Source organism: Mus musculus, chromosome 16, assembly GCF_000001635.26.
Source record: "Mus musculus strain C57BL/6J chromosome 16, GRCm38.p6 C57BL/6J".
Classification (NCBI taxonomy): domain Eukaryota; kingdom Metazoa; phylum Chordata; class Mammalia; order Rodentia; family Muridae; genus Mus; species Mus musculus.
In genome coordinates, this window is record NC_000082.6 from 91,183,262 (window position 1) to 91,203,826 (window position 20,565).

The following is a 20,565-nucleotide window of genomic DNA, read 5'->3' on the forward strand; positions in this document are numbered from 1 at the left end:
CAAGAACCACATGCAGGATCCTATAGTAGATCTAGAGGTGGCTTGTCTAGAACCACGTGCAAGATCCCGAGGTCCGTCTAGCTGTCTCGTGTCTCCTCCCCCCTGCACCCAGTGGCTGGTCCTATGACTCAGGCCTTGCTGCTAAGCCTGGCTAGTTCTGCGGACTACCCTTGCCTGGGTTTGTGAATATGCTCTTATGATTAGATTCGGTCAAGTATCATTGGGAAGGAAGCCACACAAAGACGGATGTGTCCTTCTGAAGGCCTCTCACGTCATCTGGATCCTTGTCTAAGGTAACATCTACCACTGTAAACCTGCTGTTTTTCCCATTGCTAGGACCTACGTAGGGCTTGTCAATTAGGTCCCAGCCAGCGAGGACCAGGAATCCAATGTCTGCATCTCCAGGGCTGGAATTATATTCTGCCACACATGGCTTTCGACGGGGGTACTGGGAGTAGAACCCGGGTTTGCAGGGCAGATACTTTTACTGGCTAGCCATATCCTTGGCTCCCAGCTTGTTGCTTTGACTGGAAAGAAATATCAGCAGCAGAAGATAGGCTTGTAAGGTGATACTGTGTAAGCTTGCTGGTTGACAACATTTAACCTCTAACTAGCCTTCACGGCCTTCACAGATCTGTGTTCTGTGGTTGCAGTCAGGGCCTCCCAACTGACCCTTTCAGGTAGTTTAAGGCCAATACATTCATCTGTCAATAAATACATTCAAAACCATCACGTAAGTTCCCGCATTGTAGATTGACGCAGCTCATGATCAAAAGGATCTGGGAAAAAAATTACACTAAGGGATGAATATGGTTATGTTCTAGCGAAAAGCGGCCGGGAAAAGCTCAATCTGTGTCTATAAAACCGAAGCAGGTAGGGAACTTGTACAAGCAAAATAATAATAATAATAATAATAATTTCCCTTAAAATTATTAGTCTTAAAACAACTTTGGTGTGACTGTGAGCAATTTAGAAATGCATAGCAAGATGTTATTTAAGATTCCAAGAAAGTCTATGCCTGCTGACTTAAGCCAACTTTGTCAGGTCTCCTCTGCAGATGGTGTAGCTGGAAGCACGCTGTCAAAAGAAGCTTCCAGCATCTTCCCCACGGCACACATGTCTGTGCCCCCACTTTGAGGGCACAGACAAATATCTCCGCAGCAGCTGGTGGGCTGGACCCAAACAGCCAGTGTGGGACAAACAGAATGCGTGATTGATAGAGAGCCTGGGAGAACAGGCCCCGAGTCTGGGAGCCAAATGGTTCCTTGCACAGAGCCAAAAGGATAAGGGCGCACCATCCATTTGGGGACAAGCAACACATCCCATTAACACACGACGCTTTCTGTTTCTCTGCACAACTCTGGCATTGTCTGTGACATAATGCTGCCCAATGTCCTCCAGTGCTATGTATAAGGCCCACTCCTGTCTTCAGTGAACAGTTCAGATATTAATATTGATGGTAGTAACTGTCACATAGGTTGAACAGATGCCTCATCTGTCTCCATTAGGGTCACTTCTGCAGTGATGAGGCACTGTGGCCAAAAGCAACGTGGGGAGGAAAGGGTGTACTTCACACACAGTTCCATGCAATAGTTCATCATCAAAAACAGTGAGGGCAGGACCTGATGCAAGCTGGGACCTGAAGGCAGGAGCTGATGCAGAGGCCATGGAAGGGTGCTCCTCATGGCTTGCTCAGCCTGCTTTCTTATAGACCCCAGGACCACCTGCCCAGCAATGGCACTGCTCACAGTGGCTGGGCTCTCCCCCCACCAATCACTTACAAGCTTGCCTACAGCCCAATCTTATGGAGGCATTTTCTTGTTTGCTTTTTATTTATCAAATGAGTACTTTATTAGAATTATAACACATAGACTGAATTTCTCATCACCATGATGCTATCAGATCTCAAGACCACTCAACGTGCTCTCATTTTCACAGCTGAAGGACATAAAGCAACTCTCGGCCCTCACCGTGTCTGCTCTCAAGCTCTGTCAATCAGGTCACATCTCTATGCACAATTAATCCACAGATCTAAGTTGTCACAGTCAATGAGCTTTAGATTTGGCACTTAATAATCTACAAGCAGTCCATTCATGTGAGCCTCGCCATTTATATACGAAAGAAATCACTGAGGTGAGTACCACGCCGAGCATGGCCTGTTGCACCTTGGAAAAAGTAAAACAAAATCTCAACCAAATCCTAGCCTACTGCCTTTTAGTGGTTTTAAGTAGGATATACGAGGGTGTCTTTATGTGACTTCACATCCAATTCCCCATTTAGGGCCTTTCCACATCAAGGCTTTTATGTGTGGGCTTCTCCTTTATATTCTTATAGTAATCCCTCTACTATAATTATGATTTGGTCAAAAGTAAGTAATCTAAGTGACAAAGTACACAGGCACATTTGTGACTTCATAACATATAACTCATGATAGGGGTTTTAAGTGTGTGGTCTGGAGCTGGAAAACGGAAGGAAGCTGGACATCTCAGAAATAGAAGTGAGGACAAGCTCTTAGTACTCACTTCTTCCAGCCACATAGTGAAGTGTGTGTCTTTGTTAGCTGTGCCCAACTTGAGACTCCAGAAGGTTCTTCTCTTGGGGGCTTATTGGATAAGCACCCCTCCATAATGAAGCACTGGTTAGGCTATTTATTCATTCATCTATGCTCTTTGTTCCATAACATCCAATGCCCCAACTACGCATGGCACCCTTAGGTGATGGGCCATTCACTTTCTTAGTTGAGGCTTCCATCTCTCAGATGAGTTTAGCCTGTGTCAACCTGACATGAAACTATCCAGGTCACCATCCTATGTAGAAGAAAGAATAGACGATATTTGATTTTAAAAAGAGATATTGTTGACTAGGGAATCTAGGGAGATGGCTCAGTGATCACCATCCAAACATGAAGACTTGTGCTTGATCTTATAGAACCCACGAAGATAAGCAAGCTCTGGCAACACACGCCTGCTATCCCAGCACTGGGGGAGGGAGAAGCAGACTCAGGCAGATTCCTGGAGCTTCTCAGACAAGCCCAGCCTAGTTGGCAAGCTCCAGGGTCAGTGAGAGAGAGAGACCATGTCTCAAAAGTGGATTGTTACTCGAGGAGTGGAGCAACTGACAAAGTCACACGATGGTGACCTCTGGCCCCCACATGAGCACACACATGTGTACACACAAACATGCATGTGCACACAAATGTGCCGGGTAGTTCTTATTCTCTAAGAAAGCCACTATCCTAGGTGAAGCAAAATCCCCAGAATGCTGTATGCCCACTTTCACGTTTAGTGCTGAGACAGGTTGGGGACCCAGTTACGTCCAAATCCCCATTTAGGGCCCTTCCACATCAAGGCTTTTATGTGTGGGCTTCTCCTTTATATTCTTATAGTAATCCCTCTACTATAATTATGATTTGGTCAAAAGTAAGTAATCTAAGTGACAAAGTACACAGGCTAAGAAGATGTAAGGAGGGAGTGGAATGGCCCAGGTGACCGTGGCATGGAATCTCAGAACTGCCCTTAACTGAATGAGCTATGCTATTATACAAAAGCCACAGTGTGACATGGGCTGTTTTAAATCTAAACAAAATTTGCTTGTATTTCTGCTGTCTTTATGCCAGCTACTTTTTGTCTCTTCACCACCAGAAGTCACCTTGCTACACTGTCATTGACCGGGCACTGTTTTAACATCATTTAACGTTGATGGTCCAGTTGTGTTCCTTCCCAGGAATCGAATTACTTACAATTTTTAGCATGTGTTCATATAAAGGCTCATACTGCTAAACTGTATCACTATTTCCCAGTTTGTTTATCCATTTCCCATTGCTAAGCTGGTAAGTGATCTTCAACTCCCCACTCTATCATAAATAACCCCCGCTATAAATACATCAACACATACACCATTTCTTCTTTTAAATTACTTCCTTGAAATAAATTCCGAGGAATGAGATTGTGGGGTCAAAGGGTACGAACATTTAAACGACCTCTGGCCTGCATTGATTGCCAAACGCCCTCAAAAGGCATTGTGCCAGTTCTCAGAGAATGATATATCTACTTGCCCTACTAGCCTCGTCAGGACGGTGGATTTCAGCCGAGACTCACTAACATGCAGGATTATTTTAACATTATATAATATGTTGATTTCCTAATAATGCCTACATACAGGATGGAAAACAGAAGAAAAATCAGGCTGAATTATGTATGTGAGCAAACAAGGCTTCACTCCCCAAAACAATGAAATTGGTTGTGAGACATCTCAGAGGCATCGGCACACCAGAAGCCGGCAGCTGACAACTCGTTTAGGAACATTCACACACTTGTGGAGCTATAGACTTTTCGGAAAGACAAAGGCCGGGGGGTGGGGTGGGGGGGCAAATGTGCACTTACAAAAGCAGTGCTTAAATTATCAGTGCTGACCCTCCAAGATTTTACATCTGCGACCTCTTAGAGAAACATCCAATTATTTCAGTCGTTTTTTTTTTTTTTTCTCTGCGCCTCAAACTCTCGAGAGCAGGGAGAGAAAAGAGGGAAAGTGAAAGCAACACCAAAGGGGACACCAAAGGGGACACATTCTGGCATGGCTGCTTCCTGGAGGCACTGCACAGACAGACCGGTGTGGGGCCTGCTGTTGGACTTTGTAGATGGCGTGATGAAGCAAGAACAATTGTATCAGAGACTCGTTACGACCAGCCCAGCTGCAATATCATTTTTTTCCTCAATAACACGCCTTGGGTTTCTGTCATATCATCTCTAAAGTCAGTAGGATGAATGGCCATGGAGTCGTGGGCAGCAATTTGGTTGTGTGTGATAGTGTTGGTGTGGGGGTGCACTTGTGTGCAGGCGCTTGCCCAAATGCATGCACATGGAGGACAGGGGTTAATGTTGGTTCTCTTCTAGCGCTCTGTCTTATTTTTAGTCTCAACACTCTGGTTGTACTGGCTGGCCAGCAAGCACCTGTCTCCCACCGCCCCTCACACCCACTGGGGTTAGAGATGTATACCACCATGCCAGGATTTCCTATGGTTGCTGGGCATAGGAACTCAGGTTCTCATGCTTGCACGGCAAATATTCTATTGACGGCCATCTTCTCAGCCCTGGTTGTGGCGTGGATAAAGCGTGTGCGGCATGCTGCAGGACATCTACAGGCCTTCCGACTCCCCATAATAGGTAGAGAGGAAGAAGGTTGTCTGCGTGTCAATATGGTTAGACTACTTCCTGCTGATTAGAGGTATCAAGTTCCTTGGGGGCAAGCCCAATCTTCATCGTCAGGATATCTCTAACCAGAAATCAGCAAAGGGCAGCAGCAACAAGAACAGCAGCTGCAGAGGAACAGCCACCACGCCTCTCAGGTCTCTGGCATTTTTATACACTCTCAAGAATCCCTAGAAGTCATAAACTGTCTGCCTCGGGCAGAATCACGCCCTTGCCGGAGCACAGGACAAATCAGAGTCAGCTGCTATCCCACACCCGGGGGCCTTAAAACGAAAACAGGTTCACATAACATAACTGGGTTTTTAAAGAAACCAAAATTCTCTCTACACTATTCAGGAGGAAATCCATTCTATACAGGGTGGGTGCCCACTCTGTCCTCAGCCCCCCCCCACCACCTCTGGTGAGCTTATCCTTGGTCTTGTAGCTTTCATGATGAAAATCACCAGTTGAGGATGGAGAGGTATAAAACAGCAAGTACAAACGTTACCTCCTTACTTCCTATAGCTGCTCACTAGAGGGTTCGTGGGACAGAGAAAGAAGCCTGGAGCCCAGGTTCATCAGAGAAGGAAAGCTGTGGGTTTACCATTAAATCTGAGAGACTGTGGCCAGCAGTCACCCTGGTAGGACTAGATGCTGCTCACCTCAGACATTTATAAAGGGAACTCTGCATGCCTATTTGGAGATTGCAGTTCAGGTTCTGCTTCTTCACTCAAACAGGCCCCTGTTGCCATCACAGCAGGTAGATCCTGGGACGGGGAGCAGGGATGGCCAGGAGCTGAAAGACCACAGGTGGTGGCGGTAAGACTCTCAGGGGGCAACTTCAGTGACACAGCTCATTTTAGTGCGGGGGCGGGGGCGGGGGCGGGGGGGGGGAACAAAGGCTATTTAAACCTTTGGGGCATGAGTAGGGGCTTTTGGAGGGAGTGTACATAATGGGCCAGGGCCAGGACGCTGGGGATGTCTCATTTGCATACAGAGGCACTCCTGGTACTGTTAGACATGACCTTACAAGGGGTGGGACAGCTTAACCAGGCTACCAGTTGTGTGACCTCCTCTGGTGGGGCAAAGGTAAGGGGACAGGGCTATGTGTGGCTGCACATCACAACCCCACTCTTGCCCTGAGCCTGCTTCCCCCATCCCATAGCTCCCTGGCCCCACAGGGGATTGTGGGTAAGAGTGGTAAGGGTGGACAGTTGCACTCTAGGAAAGGCCTTGGTAGGCACGACCAAAACCATTTCAGTGGAACGGGTTCCATGACTGACCCCAAAGGACAGTTGTGGGGGAGGGGTACCTCTCCCCCACACCTCTGCCTCTCTCTCTCCCCCTTCTGCCTCTCTCTTCCTTCCCTCTCTGTCTCTCCCGCTTCTCTGTCTCTCCTGCCCCCCTCTCTCTCTGTCTCTTTCTCTCAAGCTGATTAATCTTGTATCAGGCCTAGTGTCACGTTCTTGGGCTCATGTGGTCTGTGTGGGGAGAATATTTAGAGAACAGTCGGAAGCCGGTAACTGACCATGTGGGATAGGACTTGGACCATGTCCTGAAGACACACTGTGGTCTATGGGATCGAACAGTGCAGAGGGTTAAAGAGGTCCTACTATGGACTGGCCATGGTGTCACATGCTTTGAACCTCAGCCCTCAGGAGGCAGAAGCAGGCAGATCTCTGAGAGTTCAAGGCTAGCCTGATCTACACAGTGAGTTTCCAAACCAGTTAGAGTTACATGGTGAGGCCCTGTCTCAAACAACAAGAAGGAACTGTCCCAATGGAGCCTAAAGGACTTCTCCCTGAACACTGACGGGAGGCCGTGAGAAGGATCAAGAACTAGATCTGCAGGTACTGACTGGGCCAAGTAAGCCACACAGCTAAATTAGAACGATCATAAAAAGCTTTAAAGGATTCGTTTGCCCTCCTTCCTGAGGCTGGGAAAGGCCCTGCACACTCATTCACGTGCTTAGATGGTTCTGAGAAAATCGACTTGTTAAATGTTCTAGCCATAGTCCACTAAGATGCCCACCAGCTGGTGGCTCGAGCTTTGACTTCCTCTCTTCTTCCCAGATCTGGCATCTGTGGGTGTAGACCGACAAAGTGCATTTGGGAGATGTGGCTGAAAGACGAACAAGGCGAGGACAGTACCCGGGATTTCCTGTGTGCTTGGCAGCACTGTCTTTCTATCTCAGATTCTGCTAGTCACTGAGGCACAGAGACCGCTCGAGGGGACTTCGGTTCACAGTCTCGGACAAGGGGATGGACTACAGACTGGTGGGGAGCAGAGGTAAGGCAAAGCTTGAGACGTGCAGGGTAGGAAAACAACACCGTGGCCCAGCTAATTAGAACACACACTTCTTTCACATGCTGTGGGCAAGCGTGTACCTGTGCATACGTGTACCTGTGCATACACACGTGGAGGTCAGAGGTTGACCAGGTGTCCTCAACTTTTTGTTTTTCCTCCCAGAAAGCATTTCTCACTGAACCTGGAACTTGCTAGCTTACCTTGGCTGGCAGGACAGCGAGCCCCGGGGACTGCCTGTCTGCTTTCTCAGGCTCACATTACGCACACATTGGCACACTCAGATTTGGGGGGTTTTGTTTGTTTGCTTGTTTTTGTTTTGGGGACTTGGACTCGAGTTTTCATGCTCACACGGTAAGTACTACACCAGCGAAGCTGTCTCTCTAGCCCCAAACATGGTATTTCTGGATTATATTTATCAGTGTAACCACTTCATTTGTCATAATCTCTTTTCTCCTTTAAAACAAATATTCATATTTACATCTTGTCCTCTGCTCATACTTCCACAGTCTTCTGACCTGCAGACACTAGACTTGCCCAGTTTATGGCTCATCCCCAAGGGCTCTCCATGAGAACACGTCATTGGCTTCGGGGAGCCTGGCTCTGGCCTCCTGGCAAGAGCCACTGGCAGGGCCCCTCTTCTGCAGTGGTGGCAGCTGCTTCATCCTGGGAGGTGCTGGGAGCCAAGAGTACCAGGGGGTACCTGGGGCCCTGGGACTTGCCCAGTGGCCTTCCTTCCTGGCCAGACGGCAGCCTTTGGCCACCAGCTGCCAGTGTGCAGCCCCTCTCTGTAGAATCTGTGTGGCCATTCATCTCAGGCCTCCCGGAAAGGCAAAGACGGTTGTGTTATACTAGGTGAAGCTAAAGCTTATCTCCCGCATATGCCAAGATCCACGGGTTTCTCTATCTCCCCCCACCCCTGCCTCTCATCAGCCCTCCCCAGCTTCCCTCCCCCTTTCTTTTACCCCATCTTGTGGGTTTTCAATAGCATGTGCTTTTTTTTTTCTCTCTGCTCTCTTCTTTCTGGTCAAGACAAGGTTGTCTCTCTGGGTGGAAAGAGGCCGTGTGTTCGTGGTCTGCAGCTGCATCTCAAAGGCACTTTGTTGGCTGCTGATGAACTTGTCTTTGCTCGTGTGGGGAAACAGGGAGATTCTTTGGCTCCCCCACGCACGCTGAAATTGATGTTATTTCTCTGCCAGTGGTACCCAAGGAAAGGTTTTGTTCCATTTCCTCCCTTTTCAGGCTGAGCCCTATTTATGTTGGGAGCTGGGGCGCTGCCATGAAGGACCATTGTCGTTTCCCACCAACATCCGAGGCTGGCCAAATCCAGCAGCTGTGGGTCCATGCCTGCCCTCCCCAAGGCTTATTCCCTTGACAACATGGCCTTGTTTGGGGCGACTTAGTCTTTCTCTTGTGAGCTCCTTCCTTTACTCTCTCCCTCTTCCCAAAGTCACCCTTCCTTCTTCTCTCTCTCTCTCTCTCTCTCTCTCTCTCTCTCTCTCTCTCTCTCTGTGTGTGTGTGTGTGTGTGTGTGTGTGTGTGTAGGCCACAAACAGGAGACTGGATCTGGGAAGGGGATAAAGACTGGGAGGTGGAGAGAGGGTAGAGTCGACCAGTGCATGCATGGGGTGAAGGGCGGAAAATTTCACCATAAATAATAGGATCAAATTCGTTATTATTTAGATGATTGCCAACTGCCTCCAACCCAACTTTGTAAGCCGAGCCCTCATCCCTACCCACTCCCGGTGTGTCAGATGGAACACCTAGGTGGCCCACGGGGACCTCTGACCTCTATATCCTCTTCCTTTCTCCCTCCTTTGCTACTTTTCTACTGGATAAAAGGAGAGAGTGAGAGATAATTAACAAAAAACATGGCCCCGGGACAATGAAGCAACTGGCCTTGGCCGGCAAGCAACGATCCTGGTTTTCTAGGTAGAGTTTCTCCCATCAATCTTTCCTTTAACCTCCCTGTTCGTGGAAGCAATAGAAACACCACCCCCTCCCCTGAGCAAATGCTTTCTTTTGACTGGAAACAAAAAGGGGGCCCGGCAAAGACGGAGGTGAAATCTGGGTGGTATGGGCACCGCACAATGGCCCCGCTGTTCCTGGCCCTGCTTGTGTTTTACAACAGGGGAGGGGCAGGCGCGAATGGTCCGATGGTGGAGACAATCCCCCTGATTCAGGCTACAAATGCATCTTCTATTCCACACGGAGCTGAGCAGAAAGGATGGGGGTGACAAAGAGCATGGGCGGGGAGAGGGAAAACAAAATGTTTTCAGTTGAAAAAAAAAATCTCTCATATCCTACACATCCTCAGAAGAGCTTCTATGGAGAAGGCCTTCGGAGAGTCCCAGCCCACAACTCAAGGGCTTTGTCTGAACTCTGATTTATTGATGAAGCTTAAGCGGCTCGCTAAGAAAGGCCTGGGGGTGTCTTTGTCTTGAAGATAAAGTACAATAGGCCACAAGGGCCAAGATCTCTCGGGATGCTCTCAGGTCCTGCCTCTCTCTTGCCCTCTCCTCCCTGCAAATGCCAGCAGATGCTGAAAAAAAAAAAAACCCATCGGTGGTGTGGCTGGGAGTGCTGGGGACAAGCTGGGCCACTTGAGGTCTCCTTAAGAGGGTATTATGGCCAGGGAAAATATTTGCGCTCTAAGGATGGCACACTCCATTTGATAATGGCTCTCATCTGCCTCAGATAATCGCCTCCCTCCCGGCTGTCAGGGGTGCAGCCACTGCCAATTCACAGCGCCCTCCGAGAAAGTACCCTTGTCTGTGATGACCAAGATGGGGACATTGTGTTTACCTACTTGAGCAGAGGAGAAGGTGACCGTGAGGGCAGCCTGCATTGTAAATTACAATTAAAACAGAAACAGACAGTTCCTGCTCTGCCCTGGGACCCCCACCAATAAATTATGGGTGGACATTAGGGGAGAGCCCAGGAAAGGTTGGGTCCTGGGGAGGATCCCCCCATCCCATAGCCTACCGACAGGTCTTGGATATAGGGATAGGGCTACTTGGGAGTCAAGGTAGACTGGCTGGTTGACCACACACACACTGGGATCCTCAGGAGGTTCCCCCCACTTGTCTATGGAGAGAGGCAAGGGAGTGATGTGGAGGTCTCCTTGCCCAGTTGCTTGGAGGTAGCTTACCCAGAGTTCTTTGCGGCTAGCTGCACCCCCCCCCCTTCCAGGTTCTTTTGCCAGTCACTGGCATTAAAGTCCACCTGAAACAGAAAGGAGGGGGGAAGAAGAAGAAGGGACAGAGAAGAAGACAAGATAGGAAGAAGGTCTTCTGTCCACAGCAAAGAATGAGGAAGAGCGTGCTAATTTTAGAAAGCCCAGTCTCTCATGTTTAAAGGTCACAGAAATGAACTCCCCGAGAGGCTGAAACAGGAGGACTGAGTTGGAGGTCAATCTGGGTGATATAGCAAGATCCTGTCTCAGAGAAACAAGAAAACAAAAAAGAAAAGATAAAAGATGAGGGGAGAGGGGAGAGAGAGAGAGGGAGGGAGAGAGGGAGGGAGAGAGAGAGAGAGAGAGGTGAGTTTTACAGATAACAGAGAGACAAAGTGCTGAGCACTGGCTGGGAACCCGGAGTGACATTACTTTATGTTGCTATAGCTGGGCACATTCAATTATCTACCTAAGTTAGTTTTTTACTAATAGTTTTCTGTTTGTTTGTTTTAGGTTTCATTCTAACATTATCTTTTAAAAAACATACTCTGAAAGCACCAGACTTTCTAACACGTATATCAGGCATGTATTGCAGAATGTCACACGAAGTCTCAGTTTTCCATCCAGGCTCCCATATCCAACTGAGCATTTTCAATCATGTCAAGGCCAAGTGCACTTGAGTGTGTGAAGGTGCTCAGGATGCGGCAGGCCAGCTGCCCCTCCCTGCCCCGGTGATGATGCAGGAGCAGGAGGGAGGCAGCTTTGTGAGCCAGCCATGATGGTATGCAAGGAGCTCCACTGCACTCTTCAGCTGTTGTCCTTCCTCGGCTCCACCCCGCCTGTGAAAGCCAGGCCTACCAAGGTGAAAGACAGAAGATGTGTCCACGCTCCCTGGCTTGGTGATCCTGGGCCAGTAACTTAAGTCCTCAGTTTCCTTACATCGGAACATCATCAAGAAGATTAAATGGACTAATTTACATCACAGGGCAGACTGCAGTGTAGAAATACAGTAAGTATTATTATATAAGGACAATTTATCAGGCTGGAGAGGTGGCCCAGTACCTAAGAGCCCTTGTCACTCTTGAAGGGGACCCAAGTTTAGTTCCCAGCACCCAGATGACAGTGCATGACCATTGGCAAGTTTTAAGGATCAACGTCCTCTTCCACCCTCCCTAGGCACCTGACATGCATGGGGTACGCACATACATGTACAGGTAAAATGCCTACACATGTAAAATGAAATAAAGTCCATTGTCAGGAGTGGAAGATGACTCCTGGGAGTGGTGGGCATGAACACACGCTTGCATTTTTCACACAAGGGGAAAAAAAATTCTTTTCTGTGGCTTCTGCTCTTCCCTTGCCTCGAGTCTGTATCACAGATGGCTCCAGGTGAGCTGCACAGAGCTGAGCAGTCCCCTCTGTCATGAAGTCAGTCAAGGGGAATTTGAGATTGACCCCAAAATAAATAACCCCAGTCCTGAGCCGCAGCCTCTGGAGGTTTTGCTAACCTGGGCAGCTAAGTGTGTTCGTGTTGCCGGGGAATTGGGGAAAGGGCGTGTGTGTGTGTGTGTGTGTGTGTGTGTGTGTGTGTGTAGTGTGTGCCGTGTGATGTGATGTATGTGATGTGTGTGATGTGTGTGTGTGGGTGTGTGTGGGTGTGTGTGGTGTGTGTGTGTGTGTGTGTGTGTGTAGTGTGTGCCGTGTGATGTGATGTATGTGATGTGTGTGATGTGTGTGTGTGTGGGGTGTGGGGTGTGTGTGTGTGTGTGTGTGTGTGTGTGTGTATGTGCAGAGGCTGGAGGTTGACTCCACTCTTTTTTAAGGTACAGTCCCTCATGGAACCCAGGATTCAGTCATTGGTTAGACTGACTGTCCATGAGCCCACAGGCTCCTCCCACCTCCTTCTCCCCTGCATGGGGATTACAGGTACACACCACCACACCCAGCTTTTTATGTGAGCATCGGGGTTTTGAACTCTGGTCCTCATGGCAGCACAGCAAGGGCTTCTACGGCTGTGCCATCTGCCCAGCACAAGGCTGAGAACGGTCATGTGCACAAGTTCCACATCAGCACCACCCTGCCACACCCTCTCGACAAGAAGCAAGCATGGCAATGAACACAGTACTGTCGTCACTCACTGAGCATTTGTCCTGCCTCAGGCACATCTCCATGCTTTCTGTACATTCTGCTGCCCACTGAGGGGCCAGAGATGTCATGAATCCACTCGCTTGCCACACCCGTGAAGTCTGCGTGGCAAGCCCAAAAGCTTGGATGCAGTCCGGAGGCAAAAAGATTCACAGAAACTTTTCTCCTGGAGCCTTGGTATCCTGTAGCACAAATGCTCCAGATTTGTCCTTGTGATTGAAAGACCCACAACGTGAGGACTCCCCCACGTTCTGACTCAGGAGAGGTGACACCCCAAAATCACCCACAAGAAACGGTCTTGCTGCAAATTGCAAGAGGATTTTTATTCAAGAGTGCTCTCGGGCCCACGGTCATACACCACGCAGGGGTAGAGGACCGTGGCGCCCCGAGTAGCTGAGTAAGGGGGTATTTAAAGGAAAAAAACCACAACTCAAGGAGGTGGGAAGGGCGTTGTTGGAAAATACCAAAAATACCAGATAAGAGTCACAAGGAAGTGCAAAGTCACAGGTGTCACAAGGAATACCTGGTAATTGTTAACTCTCAAGACAGTTTCTAAGAGCCCCTAACAATAGCACATTTGCATTGCAGCTTCCGGTAATGGTCAGGGTGACTTTCTTTGAATGAATACTCCTTGAACTCAGGAAGTGGGTGGGTGGAGGAATGTTACTATCTGTTTTATGATTAGCATACCTTGGAGCACTGAGTTTACTACTCTTTCAGTGATAGTTGGTGTTATAGGAAATGCTACTTATTCAGATGTAATGCCTCCACTGTTGATAGACAGTGAAAGAAATCAGACATTGCAGTTTACTGGGTAAGAGCTAGAAATCTCAGGGCAATTCTACAAAGAAAACTTAGAATTAGAGCCGAGTCATTCTCATATGCAGGAATTTACAAGAAGAAGGAGGATTGTGGTTTAAGGAGGAACTACAGTATTGCATTATTCATGAGAAGGTTGGCAAGAGCAGAACCCCCTGGTGCAAGCTTTCACAAGGCTCAGAGGAATCGTATAAATTGTGACTAGGGTATTGAAACCCTCAACTGACTCCCTAATGGCTGACTTTAGAAAGGGCCACCTTTTCTCTCAGTTGTAACCATTGCCTAGTTCCTGCTAGTCTTTATGTATGCATTTCTGTTTTGTGTCAGATAACTTCAATGTACCTTGGCTGATGTGTCACCTAACTTCTTTGTTTTCTTCTATAATGTAAGTCTGATGCTCGCTTTGAGAATTACATTCAGATGCAGCACTCTCTCTGTGTTTGCGTCTGTTTGTCATTTTCCCACCAACTCTTTGCCCACCTGAGTACCAGGACCCTGAATTCCCCCACGGGTTGAGAGACCCACTGAGTCCAGTCCGAGACACTCTACTTCTGGGGAAGTAGAGGGCTGTGCCTGAAGTCACCAACCTACTAAAGTGTCCTGCTCCTGACTTCAATCAACACACACACACACACACACACACACAGAGAGAGAGAGAGAGAGAGAGAGAGAGAGAGAGAGAGAGAACACAGGGTCAAGAGAGGCTGGCAGGAAAGGGGCAGATGCTTTGGCTCAGAAAGTCATTAGCAGGCCTGTCATCGTTGAGCACCAAAATGACAGTTTTCAGATGAGGAGTGGAGTGGAGTTGGAGTTGAGCATCTCTCTTGCCAAGATTATATTTTCTTTTATATTGGTTGAACCTGTCCCGTTCCCTTGCTGGACTTTACACATGGTAAAATGAATTTGTGTTTTCTTTAATAGTTTTGAAACAGAACAGAAAGCCTTCTTTTAAAATGAGGAAACAAGGGCTGGTGAGATGGCTCAGTGGGTAAGAGCACCCGACTGCTCTTCCGAAGGTCCAGAGTTCAAATCCCAGCAACCACATGGTGGCTCACAACCATCCGTAACAAGATCTGACTCCCTCTTCTGGAGTGTTTGAAGACAGCTACAGTGTACTTACATATAATAAATAAATAAAAAAAAAATGAGGAAACAAGATGGAGCTAAATTGCTCCACACAGGAGCAATTGCAGGTCATAGTATAAGAGATTCAAAGACATGGATTTGAATTCCAGATCCTCCACTCTGGAACAACTGATCTGCTTCAGTCTCTTCATTTGTAGCATCCCAGAGAGACTGTGGGGATCACACAGACCTGCCATGTGCTGTGAGCGTGTAGCATGCTAGGTGTTTGCTGATCTCAGCTAATAACACACTATCCCAAGTGGCAGGGCTCATCGTCAGCATTCTGTCCACAGTTGTCCCTCCCTGTGCTGTGCTTCTAAAGGGGACAGAAATCACACATGTGTGCGCCATTGGAAGGAAACTCCTCTAGAAAATTTGGTCACATCCCCTCCACGTGGCAAAACACTTCTCTGACTACCATAGTCACAATCAGGATCTTCTTCATTAGGAAGAGCACAGGTAATAGTTTAACCTCCATAGAATGAGTTAAAATACGGGATCAGATAAAATATTGTTCAAAGGAAAGAAAAATGGAGACTCCTGGTCAGCGAGAAACACTGTCTAATGTAGTAAGGGAACAACTGATGAAAACATAGGTAGTTGACCCCTGATCTCAACATGCATACACTCTCTCTAACACATACAACATACACAAACACACTTGCATACACATATGAACATATACATACAAGCCAAAACAAAATACCAAGTAACTAATTTTAGCAATTATAAAGAATGAGACCAAAAAAAAAAAATGTATAAAAAGACCAGTATGGCCAGACAAGACAATTCCATGGCTCTCCCAACCCTATTAAGTATAAAATTTCAAAAAGACAACAAAATTATGCAACCTTAAAAGTAACAGTTAAATGCTAAGAGACAGACATTTTAAATGCCACACTAGTTGGCCCGAAAGCAACCAAATTGCAAATTTTAAAGTAGATCAGAAGTGGTTTAAACACAGTACTTGAGTATAGAAGAATCTTCAGAACAAATAAGAGAATAAAAATTCTGAGTCAAGAAAGAATAGATGGAGCCCGTCTGCATGAGCAGATGACGTGAGTGTGAACTCCTGGGTGAAGGGAGTGCTTGGGGGTTCACCCTATTATTCTGGCAAACTTTCTGAAGGTCTAAGGGTTTCCTTTCATATAAAGTTAAAAAGTAGAAAATAGATGTCACTAGAAGTAATAAAACTCAGAGAACCAATAAAGGAAATCAAACCATTTAAAACAAAATGGATGGCCTAAGGATTAGTTAAACTGATAGGCTCCTAAATTGGGCTGGCCACGGGTTTAATCAACACGAAGGAGCAGAGAACAGAGAACATTCTCTGCAGGTGAGGGAGCCCTGTGTGCAGGCTGCCCAGCTCCATCACCCCTCCAGTCCTTTTCACACCCCAAACACCTCCAGGGATAGGATATCTTCACGATAGGCTGAGGCAGTAGGATTGTAGTTCAAAGCCCATCTTTACCTGGGAATGGCTCAAGAAGTGGTAACATTAAACAATAGAGCTGCGTGTTTTAGTGATAATCAGGAGGACGAGTTTGTACGTCATAAATGCTTTCTTTGATTTTGTCCTAAGGGTATCAGGACTCAGAACTCATTACCCTAAAATATGATCCCTTGGAAACTGAGAAAAAACAATCAAAACAAAAGGCCACTCTCTCCCCTTCTCCAGCTTCTTTTTCTTCTTTTTCTATTTTCTCGTTCCCTTTCTTTCCTTCTGTACCCTAGGGCTTTTTCACCCGTACCCCAGTTCCCGAATAACAACCCAGGGGCTTACTTATTTATGAATAAGTACCTAGGCCATAAGCTTTGGATTATTCCCCAACTAGCTCGTAGCTTATAAAACCCGTTGAAGGTATTCTGTGCTTTCCAGGAGGCTACTTACCTCTCCTCAATTTCATGAGCCTGACGCTCTCACAGTCCAGGGTAAATGCGCCACCGCTGCCTATCTCCCAGAGTTCCAGGCTCTCTACCGGAACTCCCACCTTTTCCTTTTTCCTGCCTTTTGCTAATAGGCCCGTCAGTCTTTGATTGACAGGTGATGCTTCCACACAGTGTACAAGAGGTTACCCCCACACCTTTCCTTTTCTCTTTAATGAGGTATGGCCTTTAAGGCTTGCCCAGACCTTTCTATGGAACCCAAGCTGGCTTTGAACTACAATCCTCCTGCCTCAGCCTCATGAGTACAGGGATGACAGGCATGGATCACCACACGTAGCTCCTCAGCTTTTCTCTCTGAGAATTGACTATAGAAGGGTCCTCTGGCCTACCCCACCCTGGAAATAGATCATGAGGCCCTCACACGGCAGCTGTCCCGCCCTGCACCTGGAAGAAAGCAGCACGACACTGAGAGCCAGGAAGATACTGGGCAGACCTTCTTCAACATCAGTCCATCCCAGTAGGTCCTACCTACCCCATTTATCCAATCACACGTCTATACCCATGCCCATACATCACCGAACCTACGCATTAAAACATAGAGTTCTCTTGAGTCTTTGGATCTGAAGTCTCCAATGAGACTGATTGATGCTTTTCTTCTTCACTCACATGCTGTTTTAAAATTTAGTTAATTTTTTTAAAAAATATTATTTATTTATTTATTTATTTAACTTATTTATGTGACTACACTATGGATCTGAGACACACCAGAAGAGGGCGTCAGATCCCATTACAGATGGTTGTGAGCCACCATGTAGTTCCTGGGAACTGAACTCAGGAACTCTGGAAGAGCAGTCAGTGCTCTTAACCACTGAGCCATCTCTCCGTCCCCTAGTTAAGTAAATGTATTACACTTTTTTCTTATTAATTTATCTTTTGCTGTGGAGTTCAGTCAAGGCCCTTAGCGTAGGAGATGAAAAGGCTTCCCATATTCAAGGACAGGAAACAATGACCCTCCAACGTCCACTCTCCTGTTATCCGCCCAATAGCTAATGCACCTTTATTAATTAAATGCTTTGTTCCCCATTTGAACCTCGTTTATGGTGTCTCATTGTCCCTAAAACAACTCAAACACCTTAGCCTGGCTGTCACAGAACAAAATACTGCACATTTGGTGACTTTAAAATACCTACATTTATTTTCTGATGGCCCCGGACACCACAAATCCAAAATCAAAGTGACATCAAAGTGACATTGGACTTGATTCCTTCTGGGAGAGATGGACCTATTCTAAGTGTCTGTCCTTGGCTTGTTAATCGGACATTGCCTCGTGTGACATTCTCTGTAGAGCTCTCTGCCCCAAATCCCCCAAATCCCCATTTTCTATAGGAACTGAAACAATACTGAATTAGCTCCTACTCTAAGGACCACATTGTAACTTTACCACCTATGTGAAGGGTCTACCTTCATTTTAAGGTACTGGGGTTTGGATTCTAGCATCTCTTCTAGGAGGGACACAATTCAGGATGTAACAATGACCCACAGATCCAGCACCATGGCCCCTCTTCACAAACAGATTCCCCCTCAATCCCCACTCTCCCCTGGGCTCCATTCTCGCCATCCTTTTCATGCTGCCAGTGTGTCTCCCATGTGACTCATAGCAGCTGGCCCTTAAGGGCTGCATGGGTTATCTTTCTGGGATGGCTTCCTTGACCATCGGTCAGTCTTGGCTTGCCTCACCCTATAGCATCAATCTACCCAGGGACAGTCTACTGTTTTTTTCTGTAGCTGTATGCCTTATTGATGCTTTTCTTCTTCACTCACATGCTGTTTTGTTGACTATAATGACGTAAGTACTTGGCACATAGGTCAACAAATTCATCGGAATAAATAACTTGGATCAATGAATTCCTTAGCTTCATTCACCTAAATAGTATCATTTCCCTCCTCTGCCCACAATTTTCCATTTTTTATTTCAAGCTTTCTTATTTTTGCTATGTATGTATTTTGATTGTAAGTCTCTTCAGTTCCTTGATGTGGAAGCAGGCATAAAATGGATACAAATACTAAACATGTTTCCTTTTTCCGGTACTAGGACTTGATTGCAGGGTCTTGCATGTATATGAAAGCCCTCTACCATCATACAGCCATGACCCCAAAAAGATAATTGTTTTAATCAAATGTTATACAGAGTTTCTTAGTCAGGAGCTTAGACAGCTAGGTGAAGTGGCTCACACTATTAATCCCAGCACTTGAGAGGCAGAGGCAGGTGAATCTCTAAATTGAGGCTAGCCTGGTCTACAGAGTGAATTCCAGGTCAGCCAAGGCAGAGAAACCCTGTCTTGAAAAATCTAAACAAAACAAATAAAATTAATAATAATCATCACCATTATTACTATTTAATAAATAAGTAGTCTAGGAATTCACACTTAACATATTTTTTTGAAGATGTCTGATACTTGAATACTGAACCCGGATCATTGAGCTACATCTTCAACCACCCCCAAGACGCCCAGGCTGAGCTTGAACTTGTAATCCTCCTGCCTCAACTTCAAAATAAATAAACTGAAAAGTATAGGGAAATGATTGACAGCTACAAAATACATGTTAATTGATAAAGAGACTTAGGAATTCTCAATGACGTTGTTCAATAATATGTCCACTTAGTTTTTTCTATAGAGTTTTATAGAATCCATTAAAAATAAAGGATCTGTTTATTTGAAGTCCAGAGAGACTACGCATTGCTATAATTTGGATCAGTGTCCCCCAAATGCCTGTGTATTTAAGGTCTTGTTCCTAGCTTGGTGTTATAAGAGGGCAGTGGAGACTTTAAGTGTCTAGGGTTAGTGGGAGGGCCACAGGTCATCAGAGATGTGCCCAGTGCTTGCTCCCTTTCTTTCCTTCCTTTTTCTCATCCTGACTCATGACAAAGTGAGTGGTTTAAGTTCACCACATGCTTCTGTCAAGAGGCACTCCCTATGTGTCACCCCCTGACACCTACAGCAGGAGGGAGAGATGGCCCCAGGGTCATGAAAGAGAGCTGAACCAGCCCTGGGAAGCATGGTAGAGGAGGCCCTGGCTGGGGTGGGGATGGAGGGTTGCTGGTGAGCCAGCCCCAAGGGCATGAGAGCTGAGCCTGACTCTGCATGAGAGCTGAGCCTGACTCTCACCAGCTGCAGCACTTGAGAGAGCAGGCCCTGCACCTCCCCTGGGCAGTACAGTAGAGCTGGCCCTGCTGGCATGGGTGTGGGTGGCTCTGTCCTTTGCCAGCTTCAGCACTGGTGAGCTAGCGGAGACAGTGCTGCAGAGCTTGCCCTGGTGGTGGGTGTGGGAGAGCTGGCAGATTGACCAGCTCAGGCCCAGATCCAGAGCTTTGACTTGGCCCACTCCAACGTCTACCCCATCAATGAACTGCCGGAGAGCATGAAGGGGCTGGTCCTACAGATCCAAAGCTGCAGGATCTCCAAGGCTCAGGGTAACAGCAGGATATCCAAAGGAGTCCCGGTGAGGATCCAGTATTGACTGTTTAGCAAAAGCCAGAGGCCTTGTACCAGACTAACAAGTCATTGCAATGAATATTTGCAAGCAAAGATGTGTGGACCAAAGGGTGTGTATATACTGTGGGACAGTGTGACACATTGCAGCGTCCACAATGAGATTTTTTTTTCTTTTGTGGGGGAGGTTGCAAGGGTGAAGAGCAGGTGGGAGGGGTAGAGGAGATGAGAGGGCTTTGGGTACTTGTTGTAAAATTCACAAATAATCAATAAAAAGTTAAATAATAATTATTATATTTGAATGTTCTTATATTTGACTACTTAGTCACCAGGGAATGGCTCTATTTGAAAGGATTAAGAGATGTAACCTCATTGGAGGAAGTGTGTCACTAGGGGTGGAGTTTGAGGTTTCAAAAGCCCAAGCCAGGCCCAG

At 46.9% G+C, this 20,565-nt stretch overlaps 1 long non-coding RNA gene across 1 annotated transcript in view; it reads right to left on the bottom strand.

Annotated features, from left to right (window-relative positions):
- Nucleotides 1-17,291, bottom strand: part of Gm41492 — a 66,077-nt gene extending 48,786 nt beyond the window's left edge. Inside the window, exon 1 of the long non-coding RNA XR_876242.2 lies at nucleotides 16,646-17,291. This is a non-coding gene — a long non-coding RNA (predicted gene, 41492). The remainder of the gene's footprint in view (nucleotides 1-16,645) is intronic.
- Between the last annotated feature and the right edge of the window lie 3,274 nt (nucleotides 17,292-20,565).